General features: G+C 50.5%; 1 pseudogene; it reads left to right on the forward strand.

Annotated features, from left to right (window-relative positions):
- Nucleotides 1–18193: 18193 nt before the first annotated feature.
- Nucleotides 18194–19666, forward strand: SAPIO_CDS1700 (annotated as a pseudogene; the record flags this gene model as incomplete).
- Nucleotides 19667–20171: the final 505 nt, after the last annotated feature.

Here is a 20171-nt window from a genome sequence, read left to right on the forward strand (position 1 = left end):
ATATTTCCATGGAGCCGGGAATAGAGCAGGACACCCCATTCTGGGGGATTAATTGAAGTAATCTAGATGAGACGAGGATTAGAGGTGTTGGCCTGCTTAGAATGTCTTCTTGTGTTCTTCTGGTTTCTCTTCAGTAGCTTGAGTCATTGCCATTGAGGGCTTCCTCGAGGTGACAAGCATATATAGAGAGTCCTATATCCAGTCTCTTTGTTCTCAGCAAATCGATAAGAACCCCTATACTAAGGTGGTAGACACGCTCATATAATCTTACCCTTAAGAAAAGGCACCATCAATCTTAGCATCGTAAGACGGACAGAAGAGAGGAGGCGGCGGTCGGCAATATGCAAAGACAAGCCTCAGCCACCAGATAAACGAGAAAGAAGAAGAAAACCCGCACGAACATGCTCTCCACCCACATTCCAGGAAATCCCATTTCCCGGATCCTGGACAAGCTTCTGTGCCCGCGACGCGAAAGAGGGGAAAGGGAACGCACGAGACAAGCCGAGAGCTGCTCGTCGTCATCAACCAATGGCTCTCACTCCCTATACTGCCCCAATTTACCTGTGCATTACCGAGACCAGGAGGTGGTGTTGGTACGTACGTGTGCGTGGGTGTCAACGCCACTCGGTACCTTGTTATTCACACCTTCCTTCATGCTCCAATGAACGGCACGATATGGAAAGGCAGATCCCTGTAAGATTCTGTGCTCCCGCTAGCCGGGACGGAAAACAAACACACAGGGAACAAGGGGAGAGGGGGAGGTTGCTGGAAAGGGGAGGGTGGGAAGAGGAGTGATGGTTTTCCCGGATCTCTAAGAGCGGAAAGCCGTGCCTCTTCGGAACGGGCGCAGATATAGTGCAGCGGGAGAAAAAGGCGGTCTCAGCAGGTATATGAAGGAAAATAGTCCGATATGACGCCGAAAAGCCGCAATTGGGGCATAACGTCAACATATGGGAGGGCGTGTGCAGATATACTTCAACATTGAGAGATGGCAAGAGTTTGTGATGTTTCTCGCATATTGGCGGAACCACAATATGTTGGATTTCACATCCACTTGGATGAGAGCTCGGTGTTGAACAGATACAAGAAGCACTAGCCAGTATTTCTAATCCTCATCGTCGCAACCCTATAGGATGGTACACTCGCCTGAGACGAAAACCACACCAGACATGATGCGTAACCCGGCGGAAGAAAAAGGAAACAACAGAACATGCAACACGAGGACCAATTAGGGGAAAAAGAGCAACAGCCAGTGTCGCAGAAATCCGACCAGAGCCCGGTATCGTCGTGCAGCGAAATGTAGGAATAGCCTCGTGGGCAGAGATAAAGGGTGCGTATTAGCTGCGGGGTCCTCGTGGCGGTCTGTATCAAGACGCGAGGAAAATCAAGTAGAAACCCAAGAACGTATAGATTCTTGGAAACCCAGAAGAAGGCAGGAAGAAGGAAAACAGTGGTCTTTGGTGGTCAAGTGTCTGACAACCATTTACCCGGATTTCGAAGCTCCGGCCGGACAAGACCCGGAGCTTCTGTGACCTGATTAGAACCGTCCTTCTTTGCTTGCCCCGGTGTCCGGAAAGAGTTAGGTTTGAGGATTTGAGTTTGCTGCCCCACGTCAAGCCAACTCGGCATAGTTGATTGCGGCAACATAAACGAACCGTCAGTAGAAGGTGTACGGGAACAATCGTTCGAACGAGGATACTCGGACCAGTTCGGTCTTCCGCTGTCCGGACCACAGGAGCTCCACCCATGGCAAAGACCCATCTCATCTTTTCGACTTCTCGCATTGCAATTGGCCGTCACTCCTCTGCTAATAGATTTGACGATCTACAGATAACTCGCGAAATGAACGAGTTCATCTGAACTTTTGCACGCCCCCGGCGCTGGCGTTCGTCCCCTCTCTTCTCCTGATCTCGTCATGCTCTTCCCACAGAGCGGGATCCGAACCAACTCGAAAGAAAGGCTGGATCCTCGGAACGGGATTTTGCTGAGAGTGGGCAAAATTCAAGTAAGCCCTGGGTAGTGCATTTCGCCAACTGAAGAGAGAAGTGGAGGGTCGCCGGTAGGGAGGGGAAACTCACACGCCTCAAACCCATTTTGCCGCGCCATTCTTTATTTTATCTCAACAGAAAATAAGAGAGTGAACTTGGATAGGAAAAGATCTAGAAGATCGGGGACCATGTGGATACAAAAGTGGAATCGTAGGACCCTCCTGGCGGAGATTGTCGATCCCGAAGATGGGATAAACTCTACCTAGCTGCCGTCTGGCCGTCTCCTGTGCGTGGGGAGCGAAACAAGTCGAACTAAATAGGGGTGGGTATAAGAGAGAAACAGAGTTTGAAGTGTGGATGGAGCTACGAGGGGAAAGAGGAACGATTATGAGAGAGCATGAGCCAAGACTTCCCAGGTGTGTTAGTCCGAAGGGATGCGATGAGCTGCTAACGTATTGAGTATTGCCAGAAGGCCAGGCATAAACTCAAACTGCCATTTCTGGTCCAGTGGACGATAGGGGAATGGATCAACACATGGGGGTTCATCATGAAGGGAATCACGCGTTCGCTTGCTCTCGATTCTCATGTCCGCTCCGTGGTCCGAGGCATCTCAAAGATGGGACGAAACCCCGGGAAGAGCAACACGAGAGGGACCTGAGAGATTCCCAGTCCACTTTTTGCCTTTTTAGAAGTCCGTTTTCCTCGTCTTTTCTTCCCCATGAGAAAATCTGGCTACCATTGATGCAACCATGATTCTCGGCCGCCTCCAAGCTTGGAGACAGCCTCATGGGATTCTAGAAAGATGGGACGGGATCTGCCTTACCCTTACAGGCGATTCCCTCCCAACTTCCAATCCAATCCAATTACGTGGAGGAGAATGAATGCGCGTGATGCTGTATAGATGGGTCGAAACCGTGATCATCAGTTCTCGAAGGCGTCGTCGATGTGAGTGGCATCTGAACTTCAGATTAAATTCCCCGCTGGTTTGGGATGGATCCATCACTATCGTCGCACCCGGGCCGAGGATCGCGTCTGGGGTTCGGCGATCCCTCTCGCTCTCCGTGTGCGTCCGTTCTCCCGTTCTCCCTCCAGGAACCGAGCCGGGAGAGAAGACGAGCAAATGAGGAGCAGAGGGATCACTGAACCACAAACTTGAAACGGCGGCTAATTTGCGCCCAAACGCAACCGCAACTCCAACTCCATCCACCGCCAGCCTGGCTTCAACCCCAATCGGTAATCCCCGGTCCATCCTCTCCACTTCGCTAATTCATCTCATCCAGAGATAATACTGCGCTGCGTTCTGCTGTACTATAATCTCCGTATCATCTGTGCACTAGCCATCCCAATGCAAGGACGTGATCAGCGGGAGGGGGGGAAGAATGAAGTAATCGTGGAAAGACGAGACGGAAAAAAAGGGAGAAAAAAAGAAACAGCATCAAGTCATGCCTATTGATCCCATGCCCCTTCTTGGTAACCATAACCTGGGCGGGATAGGGAAAAAGAAATCTCAAGCCAGATCCAGAGTCAGACCAACCTGGAGCTGGCGCCGAAGCTAGAGCTGCAGCTGTAGCTGGAACAGGAACAGGATCAAAAGTGCATCAATGTATGAGGCGGGAGTTGCCGAAGCTGGAATCACCAAGCTGGCAAAACATGCTGTACACGACGGAGGAGGCATCCATGCCTCCTTCCCAATTCCAGGTATCGACCCAAATTCCCAAGTGCCCAGTTGCCACTTCCCCTTCTCCGTCTCTACCTCTCTGTCACTCCCTCCTTCCGCGTGTCTCCTGTGACCGGTTTGACGTACACTACATGTCCCCTCCAGGTTCAGGTTACTCTGACCCCCCAAAAATGGGAAAAGAAAAGATAGCCACAATTAGGAAAACAGTGATGGAAGAAGAGCTAATTGAAAAGTAAATATATTCCTCATCTGGGTATAACTTCTCTGTGCGGTTTAGCTCTGGCAAAGCCGTTGACCCTAGGTCTAACCCAAGGCTTTCATGGTGAGGAACATATTGCCCGGTTACAAAGAGTAACGCGTTGGTACGGAGTATATGGGCCAGGCCAAAAGAAGAATCGTTTCTGGCAGTTGTACGAGTCCCTAACCGTTAAGCTGCTCTTCGTCACGCACGAGCAAACCTTAGCCCCCCATGGCTTCGGGAGCGTACAAAGTAGAACGCCATGGCCTCTCGATTCATGATCAGATTTGATGGGGAAAAAAAAAGTGAGTTGATGGATTGGTTGTTTCGATAGACAGTCCAAGTGGGCTTGACTTTGAGATACAATATAAGAATACGTTCCAAGTCGCTATCAATGCCCACGCGAGGGCGCCGAGAGAGAGCTATTGCATCAAGATCGCCACAAGAGGGGGGAAAGCATATATTTCTCTGCCCCCGCTATGTTAGGCGCCAAGATCTACAACATCACGAAGTAGAAGAAGGAAGAAGGAAGAAGGAAGAAAAGAAGAAAGAAGAAAGACGTCCCTCCGGATGGAAGCCTCCGCCGCTAGTACGTCCTAAGGGCCCGGAAGGGTACCATGCCAAGAGAAAAAGTAAACGGGCAGAGCTTCACTGCCAATAATCAGTCTCAACTAGGCTTTCTTAGCAAAGGCAAGAGTCGATAAGAAAGGGCTACTTCGTGGCAGCTTTCCTAGTCCAGCCAGCCACGTTTGCTGTGACGCCCTCGTATGATAGAAATAATGGAACACATTCGCGGAAACCACAGGATAACACTCATACTCATACTCTGCTTCTGGGGGGGGAGTTGGTATGACGGATTTAGATGTCATCCTAGTCTCATTTCATGCATGCTGTGGCTGGTCCATCAACCCCTCAGGTTAGTCGAAACATGGCTGGCAAGCAGTAGTGAAAAGAGACAGATGGACTGGCACTAATATTCCAATGGAGTACACATCTTCCCTAGCTCGCAGACACCATCGTTGTTTACAGAGTAGCATCATCATCAGGCTTCAGCGTCGGCTTCGGCATCCAGCATAGAAATCAGGCCACTCTCCAAGCCAGAAGCGACAGGGCTACAGGCCAGGAGAGAGAGAGCGTGAAGGAGACAGACAGGCTGCATGCAGGATAGCATCACGGGCAGGCATTAGCTTCCCCTTTTCCCCCAAGAAAAAACAAACTAGCCTCTTCCAAGTACCGATTCCTATATTCCGGGATCTTGCCAGCGAAGGCTCACGTATTATTATTCCTTTTTCTTATTCCGAGGAGAGAGCACGCAGCACACCCTCTTGTATGATGGGTGAAGCCGGCGTGCAGTGCTAGAGTAGCAGTGTATGCCTGGGCATCTATTTGGTAAGGATCACCAAGGCGGTATGCATCGTCTGCGTTCCATTACATGAAGCAAATACTTCAATGTTGGTACGCGAGCAGCGTGCATATTGGCAAGGTTTCAGCGCAGCATCGCATAGCATACCATGCCATACCAGTGCCATAAGACACAGAGAAGCCTGGCTTCGCAACAAATCAACCGTTGAATGTTGGTCAGATTTCTCAAGAACTTGATGCCATTTAGAGGGTATACGCTATCCAATACTAGTACTTACACTCCAAGGCTACTGTGTGCACCGTTTTGTGTGCTTGCCAGCTCCCAATCCAACACAACGCCACACCTAGGCTGGAAATCATGGTGTGTAACACCTGGACAGGTAGGCATGCACTGTTGTCCGAGTTCCGTCGCCCATGGGCCATGACCGTGCCCGCGCCCGTGCGGCTGCGGCTGCTTGTCAGGCCCTGCTTCTATTCCCAGATTCTCGTTTCCTGGAATCTGCTCATCTGCCATCTCAGAGTGTCCCCCCACCCACTATTAGACCATTCAAGATCTGGCACGCGCACGTCTCAGGGAATTTTGGGGGCTCTTACGGGGGCGTTGGCCCCTCGTTTCTGACCACCCCGTGTTTGCTTCGCCTGGCGACCTTACGAAGTACCCAGTCTGCTTTGCAGTTCAACCTTGAACGGAGAGTTCTGTGTTTTGTTGGTGACACGAGCTAAGAAGATATGACTTGTCAGTAGACACTCGCCGGTTCGAGCCTGCAGGATGAGGCGCTCAGTTGCAGCTCCGGCCGTCTTTCCGTATTTCCAATGCACAAATCCTTGCGGAGAATTTAGACAAAAATACAATCTACCGAGTTATACATTGGGAACAGAGGTGTCAATATGGTGGTTAATGCGGCATGAACGACTTCGTATGCCTTCATTGTGTGTTAGTGGAGGATAGTTGATGACGCGGTAAACTCTCAATCTGATCGGTCAAGCCCTCTTCTTTCCCGGAACCCTGCCCAGCGAGGGAATGCACGCACAAACATCTGCCGTACTGATGTTTTAGCCGGGTTTGTATTATGGGACCTATTATAGAATATGGACCATCGCCGTCTAGTGTCCAATATATTGTTTCCTGCCATCCATGCCCCTTTCTTGTTCACATCGAAATTTAGCAGATGCAGAGTTGACCGGATTTAATGTGCATACGACCGAAAATAGAGGAAATCCATTGACCTGAAATTTGGGAGAACGAGAGGCACTTTCACATTGCAAGATTGCATGAAGAAAACCGGTCCCTCTTCCCCGGTGCAAGGAGTAGCATTTTCGTACGACGAAGAATGGCCAGAGCATGTCTCGGGAACTCCGCTGGTGTGGATACGCAGAGGCCCAACGCAGAGTGAGAGTGAGATACCGGGCAATCGTCGCGAACATTTTTGAAAACCGTGTTGGAGCAAGTATTGTTACCAGCTATGTTGAGTCCTAAACTGAAGGTGACGATATTCTTGATTGGTCGAACCCTCTGTTCTTTGGAACATACGAAATATTTCGTACAGAGCACAGAGGGGCACTGTGTACTTCGTAGCCAGCGAGGTACATGAGTGCAGCAACTTCGAATTGTTCCCCAGCACAGCACCGAGCATCAAGAACTTGGGTGAGGCATCGGAAGCTCTCGGCTCCGATTACGGGTTTGAGACTTACTCGTCTAATCATCTCCGCCTCTTACCATGAGTCATCTTCTTTTGATGCCAACTTCTCCGGATATAATACAGAGAAATTTCTCTTCCTTTCCCAAAGATACCTCATAATACCTGTAAACCACCTTCCATATCCCCAGAATATCCCAAAGTGATGTGATTCTCATCCTCACATGCTCACATTATCTCCAATCTCCACTACTTCGCACTCATCATAGCGGTTCCATTCTTCCACTTCCCGCCCCAGAACTTTTTTCCGCTTGCAGCCTTATTAATTTCCAGCACATCGTCAGTAACCTTCTATTCGTTCGCTTGAGACAAACATGCATCAAAAAGGAATAAAAAGGGAAGAAGGGAATAATAAGAAGAAAATGTACAAAGAAGGAGCCCACGTAGTTCCGGGGCTGAACAAACAATAGCTTCTGGCGTGAGAGCTGGGAACTTCGTGCCGTCGCGGGGAACGGGACGACCATGTCGCCGCATGTACGAAGTACTTCGTACTTTGTGTGAGCTGCGTAAAACTGAAACGAAACAGACCTCTTGCCTTGCCTAAAATACGCTTCGTCATACTTGGCGGAATATGCACGCGTTATTCTTCACCTAGAGACAGAAATGAATGCATGCTGGGGGCACCTCTTGCTTCCTCCCGAATAGGCCCCTCCCTCCCAACATTCAAGACACCGCCAGAAATATAATGAAGAAATGTGCATAAAATACCTGTGTAAATAAGAAAAAAGAAAGGATAAAGAGAGACAAAGAGACCCCCACCCTGGCCCCCCGAGATTCAAGCTTATCGATACAGTTAAACCGCCGAAATTGCGATGAGGCCAGGTCAACATGGATCAATTGCCTTCTCGACCAACACCTCCCCGCCCCCGGTTCATTTTTCCTTCACCCATGTCTTTAGAAGAAAAGACGACCCTGCAAAGGGGAAACGTCTACCGACGTGGTCCTTGACCCTTCTCATTTCCAACGAAATTCAACGTTAATGTGGGGCTCCCGGCGAGCGAGCCGATGACGAACGCTTCAAGCATTCCCCCATGTCTGTCTATTCAATGGTTGTCCCCCCAAAGTCTAAGTTCACGAGTCACGACCAGGGAAACTCATGCCTACCCTTGACCGTCGACATTTAGCGAGAGATACCGTGCCATCAATAATGCGACGGACTATTGCTCGGTGGCAGCGTTGCCTTGCACATCCATGTTCGTCTTCCCTCCCTTCCATCATCCCATCCCTGTCTTCCCTTCCCTGTCTCCGCCCGCCCTGCTCTGCCACAAGCTGGGGTCGAGTTAGCTCCAAAGTGAGAACATGTTCGAACATGTTCCAATTTAAGGAGTTAACCCCCTCCCCCAACTTTAAGACTCAGCCATACTTTTGTTTTAGGCTTGATGTGGCTGGTACACTGTAAGCCTCCCTCTCACCCTCCCATCTCCCTATGCATGCATTCCCCCCATCCCTTGGTGAAAAACCATGGATAAGACCGTAGAGGTCTGGCTTAGCAATTGATGACTGAAACAAGCTTGTGGACCACGGTGTCTTGCCGTGTGTGGCTCGCCTGCGTGGGCGTTGCTGCTTTTTCGTTCTAGACTGTGGACACTTGGCAACTTAAAGAACGCGCTTACCTGTCCAGCGCCCGTCATTACGAAGTATGCGATGCCTAACCTGGTGTTATCAATCAACGTCAATCTAAACGTAGTTGGTTGTTCACTGGGTGTCAAGTCTTCTAACTGACAACACTCGTCTAACGGCCTTCTCACCCACGTTCTCCACACACTCTCTTTGTAGCAAAAACACGTGCGCTGGGTGAGGTTACCACTGATGGAACCTAACCCTCAGTCACAAGGTCTTCGTTCTTAACCGGTTTTTTCGAACGTCGCAGCCGGCTATCGTTGGAGTCGATATGACGCAGAGAGATTCACACGCGTCCAACTATCTGTACCGTCCCTCCACTGTTAGAGGTAGATTAACCTCTCCATCGAGATTTCCTCCCCATCTACTTCGTACACAGGTATCATCTACAAGGTTAAATAGGAAGGGTGGGAGTGTAATATTACCGCTTACTCTCCCGAAGAAACGGTAATGACGATGAACACGTTCTTCTCAAACCCGAAAAGTTGCTTTCGATTTCAGGTCGAAGAGAAGGGGCGCTTGGTCAGGTAGTGCAGCAGCTTAACAGTCAAAGCCCCCGTCACAAGGCCTTGCGAAGTATGTATCTTGCCGAGATCTTCCATGAACCCTTCTAAGACCCAGGCCCCTGTCTACCGAAAGGGAAAGGGGTGGGTGGGGAAACCAGGTAAAGCAGGTTCCTGAGATGGCCAACTTGGTGACTTCTTGCGAGCAGTAGAGTGGGCACCACGAAGGTACCTGTGAAGAGGGGCTGCAATGCCTGTGCACTTAACCTTGGGTGGCACTCCATGATCCCAACAATCACATATTGATAGGAAGCATTAAAGCTCCGATGCGGTCTGGGGTATTGTGGACTAGCGCGTTGCTGGATAATACTAGTGTACTTCGTAAACTACACAGGCAGTGCATGGCATAAATGGAATAATTGAGCTTGATTGATTTGAGCAGCCAGCCAGAGCACTTTCTCCACCCAAGTTTCGATCTCTATCAAGGCCGTCGACCAAAAGGCGTGTTCCTACTTTGTACGTTCCTCGGGTTTTCTCTTCACTTCGCATTCCATGGCTCGATGGCTTGACCATGCCCATGCTCCTTCCTTCCGGAGGGCATACTCCTTTCTTCTTAATTCAGGTCGCCCTCCTGTCACGTATCCACGTCCGCTCGTGGAGCCTGCCTTGCCTGAGACAAAAGTGTACATGATGTATCATTATCATGGGATTCCCTGGCTCGAGTGGGGGGACAAAAGCGGAGAAGGAATAGACAGCATCATGGGTCCATGGTACCTTCTGAGGTTACTGCGGTACGCTGTGGTCTAATGTCGGTAATTACCAGTTCGCAACGCCAAGATGGCCTCAGTCCCAGAGATGATTTGAGTCTCAAGCGAAAGACCTGGTTCGAAATCTGTAGCTTATCTCGCTTTGGCGAGTGTCCGATGCGCGCAATGATCAAGAAGCTGCCCTTGGTGCACCATTGATGCCCCCATGCTTCGGGCCTGAGCACCGCCAAGTTGCGGCCGAAGCATGGTCGATCGTTTCTTTTTCTGGTGGTGGTGGTGCTGCTGTTATTGATCCTTTTTTTAACAGCTTTCTCTCAAACCGTATTTGTGGAAGGGCGAAAAAAAGACGAAAGAGGAGAAAAATGAAAATAAATGGAAATGAAAATGAAAATGGAGAGCAATGAACATACGGAGTAATCGACTTGCTTGGTAAAGCTGGGGTTAGCTAAACCCCTGCACCCTGTCTCGGACACCTCGGTACACTAGTGATGAGGGTACGATGCTACTGCATTAGCACGCTCTCTGCAGATTTCAAAAGACGAACAAGGAGGGAAGGAAAAGTTTGGTTGAACCATTTGACACCCATTGTTTCGCATCCAATATACCAAGTGTCCATGTGTCAGGTGGAAGACCAGGCTATCCTGGCTGGCCATGACGCTCAAAACCCGTTTTTCGCTTCTTTTTCTTCCATCTACCTTCTGGATCGCCCATGTACTTGTACACCGCTCGCCTACCTGTCTGCTTCAGGTTCTCAGGCGACTGTGACTGAGAGTGCCAAGTTCTTGAGATGCGGAGCACTGCTAACCCAGTTTGAGGCTTGACGGTTGGGCACCCGAGTATTTCTCAAAGTATCTGTCAATGTATTGAACTTCTGTACCGAGGTACGCTGAGCCATTTTGCACCTACTCCGTAGAGTGAGACGAGAAGCACCATGCAGCTGAGGTCCCCACTCAGAAAACGAGTTAGAAGAGTCGAGGAGAAGCAGGAATTTGAGAAATGCATTCCCGATTTCCGGGGACGTGGGCCAGGCAGGCCTTGCTTGATCCAGTGTAAGGGAACCAACCCCCTTGAACTGATAGCCGCCTTTGTTGGCCCTGCAGGCGGTAGGCATCACAAGCAGAGAGTGGCCAAAAATACAAGCGAGGTCGCCCTACTCCCTAGCCAATCCCACTTGGCGAGAGCCTAGAAGATATTTCCCCACTGTTACTGTTATCTCACCATCATGGGAGACCCTGTAGAAATTTCCTCCATGCTCCAGTACGTGGTACGAAATATGTAGTTTGGGCCTCCCTCGTACGAGGAACCTGGTGCATGCGTGTGCGCCCGCCGCCGACATCGATATCAACGGAACCTTGACCCTTGCACCGCTTGAATTAGATCCACTCGTGAGTAATGTGCTCAAGATTCATTCGAGCCGAGTGCGAGTCAGTGACAAAAAAAAGCAAAAGCCATTGAGACCCTGCGACCTGGACTCGGTAGGGCGGTGGCACCCTGGCCCCTCATTCCTTGCGGGTTCAAAGGGAAACCCGGAATTAGGGTTGCATCGCGGCCAATCCAGTTCGTCCCCCGCCCACCACGAACCCGTGGTTTCCAACCTTGTTCCATCGCTTTAATTTATTTTAGGTATGGCTCGCCTGTGCCAGTCCAGACCCACTCCTGTTCTTCCAGGCGGTGATATCGTCGCAAAGCCACCAGTGAAATGTTATGGGACGTAAATTGGTCAAGATGGGCCAGTTTAGTTCAATGACCAGCTCATACCGTAACGAGAATGTCCATGCTCTTCTCTTTTAAGTGTAGGTCTGCCATTCTGATTACGATTTTTTTAACCTGTATATACCAAAGGGAGAAGACTCGCCCAAGATATCGTGTACGAAGTACGGTCAAATGTGTTCTTTCAACTGCAGCGCCCCGGTAGATGCATGCATCATAGCACGCACTGACCACTCTGATGCCGTTCGTTCTTTGGTCACTATTTCTGGCTCCTCAAGCTTAAGCTGCCCTCGCATGGTTTTGTTATCACATCAGAGCCCACAAGGTGATAGCGATCCTTCGGCTCCTCTCCTCCCAGGGATCTCTCCAGTCGGGGGATTCTCCCTGTGCAGTGAGAGGTTGGAGGAAGCTTCCGTCCACTAGTCTCCCTCCCTCAAGGGCAGCAGGACCACGTCTCGAAAAGGCCAGCGCGGAATTGCATTCCTTGGCAAGGCGGAGGTGCAGTATCACCGACCACTTCTCACAATCTCGATCTTTGGGACCCGAGAGCTGGAGCTCGACCCCTCCTCTCTCTCTGCCTCTCGTCTCTATCCTCCCTTCCCCGCTCGTTACTTGTTTGTTTTCCACCCTTCGTTTATAACGGAACCAAGGAACCTCTGGAAAAAAGTCTTCTCCTTTAGTTGTCAGAGAATTGCTTTTTCCTAAAGTTCTTTTTCTTCTTGAGCTAGCTGCTTCAGGGCGCAGGTGGGCTTGATTTTAGCTCCCGCCTTTTCCACTTTGCTTTTCCCGATTGGGACGACGGGCCACTGGTGGAGACGGACCATTGGGGTAAAGCGTGCCCAGCGAGACGAAAACTAGTTTTACTAGTTAGTTTGATTCGGACTTTGCACGAGTACGAGGTGATATTCCTGTCATACCCAGATGCAGCATCGCGGGACTGAGAGACGCACGTATCAGGCTCAGGTAATGTGCTCGTCTTGTGGCCCAGTTTATTCCGTTGCTGTGAGGGGAAAAGCAAATTGCATCACCGGTGAAGGAAAAACCAAGGAAAACTGAAGTTTCCCCCCTTCCTTTTTGCCTTCCTTTTTTTATTTTCTTTTTTATTCTATTCTATTTTTCGTCATAGAGTGTGTTCGAACTAATAATGATGCGTGACGCTACTTGGAAAAAGGTGGCACCCCGTGAGGACATTCGACGATTACATGATTCACAAGCATGACTGTGACCGGGAAGGTGGAACCGGGAGGAGTTGGGGTCTTGCTTAAATAATCCGATTCGTACACCGCTTGAGTCTTGGTGTTGCTACAATCACTGTCACAGTTCGTGAAGAATTCATGTTTGCACCTGGAAGGGTGTTTCGTGATTTGTAGCGGGGTGATTAAGCCTTTGCAGCTGTGATTAGATCTCGGTGTGAAATGTCCCATCAGATAGATCACCTCTCCTTCACTTTGAGCTGGACAAGGATCATCATGAACAACACCTGTCCTGGAAACTCTCCAAAATGAAGTGGCCACACAAGGATCTATCCTAGCGTCATCATTGCAATCGTAGTCTAACTAACCATTTTAAGAGTCCGATCTTCGAGCCAGTGGAGGAGGAGGGGGGGAAGTTGCATCTTTGCTCATAGATCTATTGGAGGAGCTACAGCCCACCTCGTCTCAATTTGTGTCTACCTATGATTCGTCTACTTCGTGGTGATCTCGCGAGCGCTACAATATTCCAACTGCCACCTCTAACCCGCAGCGCACCTTTTTCGGGCGCATCATGGCTTGCCCATCTACATACCCGGGGAAAGAGGCATTTGGCAGTGCCTAGTATGATGACGCTTACCACGAATATGACAGGGCAAGACTGTTAAAACCCGTATGAGGTAGCGCATTTTCAACCGGGTGGCCGGCAAGACGGAAGCCGGGGCAGAAGAAACCATGCCAGTTTTTCCCCCGTTTTGCATTATTCTCCATAGTGATACACCAGGAGAAATATACAGCTTCCGGGCTCACCGTGGAAATCCATTTACTGGGCGGAGGGGAAAAAAAGCAAAACGACGGAGAGGATTCGGAGCGATGGGGTAAAATGGCGGAGGACCAGGAAGCCTCAAAGATGGGACGTTTCGTCATTAACCGGTTTGATAAGAGAAGCATGTGGTGCAGGACAATCCAAGGCAAACGGGCCAAAAAGGTAGGATTTGCAAGGCAACATTGAATCGATGTCATGCTCTGCCGATCAGTGAGGGAAGTGTTATAAGGCATGGCGACTCGAAACAGGTAGGGAACGATAAAGAAGAGCCCAAGATCCAATAGTTGAAGTAAACATCCGAAGTTCTAGAGTGCGGAATCAGGGGGATGTGTTAATCTACTCCATACATGTGGCCAGCAGATCCAAGTGCCAGGTCACTTTGTTTAACTTGGTTCCTCCTCGAATTACCTTAGGACGACGAATGCCAGGCACGGGAAAATAAAATCGATTTAATTGATAAAGTGCCGGCCCCTCCTTCGATTGATGATCCGGGAATAAAGGCTTCGGGGTCCAAAAGACCTGCTTCGGAAATGGATGGAACAGATCTAGGACTGTCGAAGACTGGTACACTTCGGCCATGTAATCTGATGAGTAAAGCCGGCAGCAATTGAAGACTTGCTACTTGCCGAAGCTGTACTACTCTGGGGACCAGCCACGGAAACAACAATAGAGGCGGATGCGTCGATTAATTAGTTAATATGAAGATGGAAGCTTCAGTAATATCGTCATAGAAGGTCAGGAAGAACCCCAACGGTGTGTGAGATCAAGAGAGAATTGATTACTGACGGGAGCGTTAGGTCTAAGGTATTCGCTAACAAACCCTCGCCAAGCGCACATTCATCACCGATAAACCGGGACAAGGGATCTCAGGTAGCGGGCGAAATGTGCATGTTGTCCAAAACGGAGATCCCCGTAAGAAGCACGGCACGGCTATTTAGCTTCGAACATGTCCTGACCGGAGCTGACGCTCGGCTTGTCGGTTCTTCCACATTTCCTCACTAGGTTCTTTTTTTTTTCTTTTGCCGTTGTCTCAAGAGGCTAGAAAAAGAGCGAAAAACGAACTAGGAGGAATTCGGTTTCGTCTGAGGAGTGGCAACAAAGCCAGAGAACCACCCAACTTTTTTTCGGTTTCACTAAGGCGGGAGGGAAACCTTCAGAAAGCTTCTTGCCAGGCCGCATGCTAGTTAATCGCCTACCCTTTTCCGCCCAAAGTCGGTTCCGCATTTCTAAATCGTTGAACCGTTCTCCGAGGCTTCCATCGGAAACCCAATCTCAGTTAGAGTTGTGGAAAGCCTGGTAAATGGGAGAGCATCAGGCTTTTTGCCTTGCCGCGGGAGGCGAAACAAAGGAACGGGGTCGACCTCGTGGGTCCAGCAATCTCACCAAACCCGAGATGATGATTGTAGGTTGTGGTTTTTGAGCCGAGGTGGGCGAGACCGCGAGGTCATGTTATGTCTCGATCGCCCGGGTTCAGGAGTCGACCGTATTTGGACCTGGAGAATAAATATTCTTCTCGACATTGTACTCACGAGCAACGAGCTAAATATTCTTGCAATATGTAATATTTGATAGGTACTTCGTACTTCGTGGTGCTTGGTAGAGCATGGAACCTATAATCTGAACAGGGCACGACTGCGGAGCAAGCGCTGACAATGACTTCCATGTTCCACGGTCCATGTCAAAAAAAGTGGTGATGGCGCACGGAGCACAGAAATCGGGGTAAAGCCTCAATCAACTCCAGGATTCTCCCACGATTTCTGACAAGTCCGGGGACTCGCCGTCTCACAAATAAGGAGAGCATATATCTCAAATCGAACGGCGGTTCAATAGGGTAAATTCCGGCCATCTCGACTTCCGTTGAGGTTGAGGATACGGCTAATACTTCATCCAGCAATACCTGATTCCTGGGTTTAGCTCCCTCAGCTTCTCCTCCGTACCTACACGGAGCGAGGCAAGTTCCAGTCTCGGCTCTCTCGCCTGTCCCCAACATCCACTCCCCCTTGTTTCTACCGATACCCTCCGGAGGCGTAGAAGAAGAGAACCAAGGGCCAGGATCGTTCTCACCCCCCCTCTTCAACCCTTCCTTCCGTTCCCCCCAGAACATGCACATTTACACACCCTTTCTTCTCGCCCACACCCCTCCTCCACGCCCCTCCCCACACACCCCTCTTTTGGGTTTGGAGGAGGGATCCATGGCCCTTTCCCATGTTACTTCCGGGTCTTTCTCTCCAAATCCTAGTACTTAGCTCTGGCAGCGAAGAAACTCGCACGAAGAAACTCCGTCAACCCTTGTACCTTGAAATGACAGACTCCGTTCTCCGTTCTACGACTCCCAGATAGTATTGCCGTCCAAGCAAAGCGTGAAAGCATTGATTCGATGCAATGCTGGAAGCCATTTGCGTCTACCCGGCACAGGGAGAGCCCTGAGTTGCAGGCGGGCCTCGGCCTGGGAACTCCTCGTTCTCACTTTCCCCCGTTTCCACCGTTTCCTCCTCGCTTTCTTGAGTACATCTAGTCACATGCAGCCTGCAAACAACCTGAACCAAGCTCAACCAGACAACCGGCGAGAGAGTGCTGAGGAACTCGAGGCGATCAGTGGGTAGCGAGCACGCTAGCGCAGAATGGGAGGGTACCGCCTGCTGGCTAGGCCTGGCGCTGCAGTTGTGTCGTCGTGTCAAAGTCACACAACGAAGAGTACCCGTTAGTGTACCCGGTCAGTAGCAAAAACATGTGGTGGTGGCTGCTTGTCGATATACTCCAGTATGGTACCGTCGCAGCCCAGTCACAGGCCCTCTCCTTCCGTCTAGATCTCCCGTGCCTTCTCCTCGTCCTCAGTGACAGGTGGGCAATGCTCCGTACCGTACCGTAGATGCACTGCCGTACCTTCCTCTTGTTACTCTCCACCGCTACCGTCTTTGGCTGGCGCTTTCCACCATTTTTTTCCCACGCCTCAGCCTGGGTTTGGTCCCATCCGAGTACCATTCATTGTTCTTGGCACACTTGGAAAGCATTGTACATTATCTCTTGCCTTGCAATATACATGTACATGATTGATCCCACGTCCTTATATCTCATTCTCCCATCGCCCTACGACATCCTCTTCGTTGCCAAATTCTCGAATGTGTGCATATATACCTTGGGTCACCCTCCGCTTTCCATCTTATACAGCTCATATTCTCGACGCCGGGTGCTTTAAAGAAAGAAAGGAGGAAAGATATCATCCTTCATCTCTTCGGTCTCTCCCTCTTTTCACTTTGCTTCACTTTGCTTTTCCTCCATCATCATTCTCCACTCTTTTCCAGCACACGCGCCTACTTGCTTTTCCAATACGTTCTTTATAATACCTTCAAGCCCCATTTTTGGTTCTCTCTGCCAGGTGTCGTGGTTTTTCTCTTCTCGTCTCCCTTAACCGCAAGTCGACGTCGCGAACCAATTTGGCTTCTTGTTACGCTACAATTCGCCCAGCCTTAAGCCACCACCACCTCTTCTGCATCGCCACCGCTCGTTCTTGCAGCAACCTCAAAGCTGTCGTGTCGTGTCATATTCGGCGCCAGATTCAACCTGTCGAAAGCGTCTCATTACCGGAAGACGACCAATTTCTCCCTCGCGCCGACTAGGCAAGCTCCCACGAGTGGACGAAGACAATTATTTGGGCAACCTCTTCAACGGGAAAGGGCAGCGCCACTTGGCTGCCTGCAGTTTCTTGGGCCTTGGCCAGTATCGCGAATCCGCCCTCTCTCGATTAGATCTTTACTTGACCATCCAAGCCCGTTAGCCTCAGCCGTAGTCAAGTTGGACGCCCTTCACTGCCGATATATGTAGCCACCAGCTGGCATCATTCGACTGCACTTCTTATTACAAGTGTGCCGGTCGAAGATAGGCGTTGTTTACTCGCGGAGCGACTTCTGGACATCCATTCACTGACTTACCTCCACGTCGAGCCCGATTCTTCTCCTCTCGTGCATTCCTCCTGGCAACCGGACCTTATTTCTTTTGAACATGGTCAACAACCCTTAATTGGCTCTCCTACAACTTTAGAATTCTCAGCTTTCTCTTTCCTTCCGTCCCCCAGGTCCATAGCATACCAGCATCTCCGAGAGGTAATCTTCAGTTGCAAGATACTCTGGCAGCTTCGACAGTCCTGCATCCAAGAGTCCCGTTATTGTGACACATAATCAAGTAAGTTTTGTTCCCAACCATACCGCTAATTCCGGACGCCCGTTCCGAGCATCACACGAAACACAACCCAATCCAAATCGCACAACTTACACACGCGTATCCTTGATCTCTCCCCTCCCGCCTTGCGAACTCTGTCCCGACCTGCCCTTACCCGCCCACCTGGCACCTGGCACTCCGAACCTTCGTGTTCCACGTTGCTACTGCAGGCAGATATATCTTTTGCCAATCGGCATTCACATCGGCGAGTGTTAACGTAGTTTTGTGTTCCCAGCCAGAGAAGACGGCGACGATTGGCATAGTAGAGCTGCCATACCTAATCGACTCTCCGCATCTTGTGCCTTTGCGGTTTTTCACGCCTTTTTATTTGCATACATGTCGTTTACGGCTGTCGAGTCTATCCCAAGACACAACTTTGGCTATACCATGGTGGACACAATGGCTAGGCCAGTAAACGGATGGATACACGAGCCACCTTATGGCGCTGCTCGGCATGTAGGTGCGACCAGCTACTATCCCGCTGATCAGCCTTCCATGCGGTTGCCGCCGCCTTCGAGCCTCATGTCTGGCGCACCTAGCGGCCACGAACCACCCACGTCTGCGACAAATAACAATGCCATGAACTCCATCAGCACAGGCGCGCCTCATCCGCCTCCGCCTCCTCCTCTTCACACCGCGGTAAAGCCTTCCTACGGATACCACGACTATCAGACGCCTTCTCCCATCCAGCAATCGTCACCGCCGCTGCTTCCTCCTACGAGCCAACCCCTTCACCATCTTGCTGCTCTAGCCCAACAAAAGCGTAACCCTGTACAAGATCTGGCCCGAGTATCCCCCACTCTCTCATCGACGGCAAGCGAGAGGTCGGCTGAAGACTTCCAAGATGCGCGGATCTCACAAGGGCCTGTGCCACACCTCCCTAGGATACAACAGCAGCAGCCTGCCTATCCCCAACACCCACCGCAACCTTACCAACCGCAGCCCATACGTCACAACAAGAGACGGTCCGTCGAGGACCACTACTCTGAGATGCATCCTGCGAAGCTTCCGCCGGCATATTCTCAGAATGCCCATTACCAACCAACTCCTCAACCCTCGAGCCCCCACAATCACCAAACCTGGTCGCCCAGGCTAGACACGAAGACCGAGCGAGTGAAGATTTCCGACCTCCTCAGCAACGAAGAGCCCCAAGCCCGACCCCAACGTAGCAGCGCTGTGCCACAGCCTCCGATGCCTATAGCCGGTCTACCGTCAACACGGTCCGAATACCGAATAACTGTTCGCCAACAACCCGTAGCAGCACGGTCTTGCGGCTTTGGCGAGAGGGACCGACGAGTCATCGATCCGCCCCCGATTGTTCAACTTACTATTGAGGACCCGAGCCTCTCCAGGGAAGAGATTAGTCAGCGGATTAAATACCCTTTCTCCGTCATGCACTGCTCCATCTGGGATTCGACCGGAGAGCAGGATAATTCCGCGATGCCCGAAGACTACCGCCAACAGCGAAGGTTGATGGGCACACTTGTGGCCTCACCTTTTGTCGGGCTTGATGAGAATGGCGAGGAAGGTTGCTTCTTCTGCTTCCCAGACCTGTCGTGCCGTACCCCCGGATCTTTCCGCCTCAAGTTTGCCCTCGTAATCATCGACCCCATTACGAGCACCCAGGGCGGCAAGAAGTTCCCCATCAAGGCCGAAGTGATGAGCGACGTCTTTACCGTGTACAACGCGAAGGACTTCCCCGGGATGCAAGCCAGCACGCCCCTCACCAAGAGGCTCAAGGAGCAGGGGTGTCTCATTTCCATCAAGAAGGGTAACGAGAAATCGGGAAATTCACACGCCCGCGACGATACCGACGAAGATGGCGAGGAGGGCAGTTCTGGCGGAAGGCGGAAGCGAGCACGAAAGAACTAGGTTCTTTTTATACTCTTTCTTTTTTATTCCTCGGATATTTTGAATTACGTACGGCGATTATGGGGATGACGGACTATCTACTTTACAAAATGGGCTATAGAATGGCGATGAAATGACGGCATTCGAGTTGGACTTGGTTTACTATTGGCGTGGAAACTGGCGGTCTTGTTTTCTTTATACCCACCTCTCCTCTCCACGGGAGTTTTGAGGTTGAAATGGCTTATGGAAAGGTTGAACGGAACACGCTGGGAGAGTATCATGATGGTTTTATCGGGGTTTTATTTAACACTTGTGTCTCAAACATGGCGGTTTTGGTCTTGGTGATGATCTTGGTTTTGCTTGTTCTATGTGTTTATAGACTTTCAGATGATGGATAGGATGGGATTTGGCTAGGTCATTCTTGGAAGCATGTCTTCACTTGCTTGGTTGAATTCTGATTCGTTTTTTTTTTCTCCCCCTTGGCTGCACATATATATATGCATATATTTTACAAGAGGATCTGTCG

Source organism: Scedosporium apiospermum (genome assembly GCF_000732125.1).
Source record: "Scedosporium apiospermum strain IHEM 14462 chromosome Unknown SEQ_SAPIO_0077, whole genome shotgun sequence".
Taxonomy (NCBI): Eukaryota; Fungi; Ascomycota; class Sordariomycetes; order Microascales; family Microascaceae; genus Scedosporium; species Scedosporium apiospermum.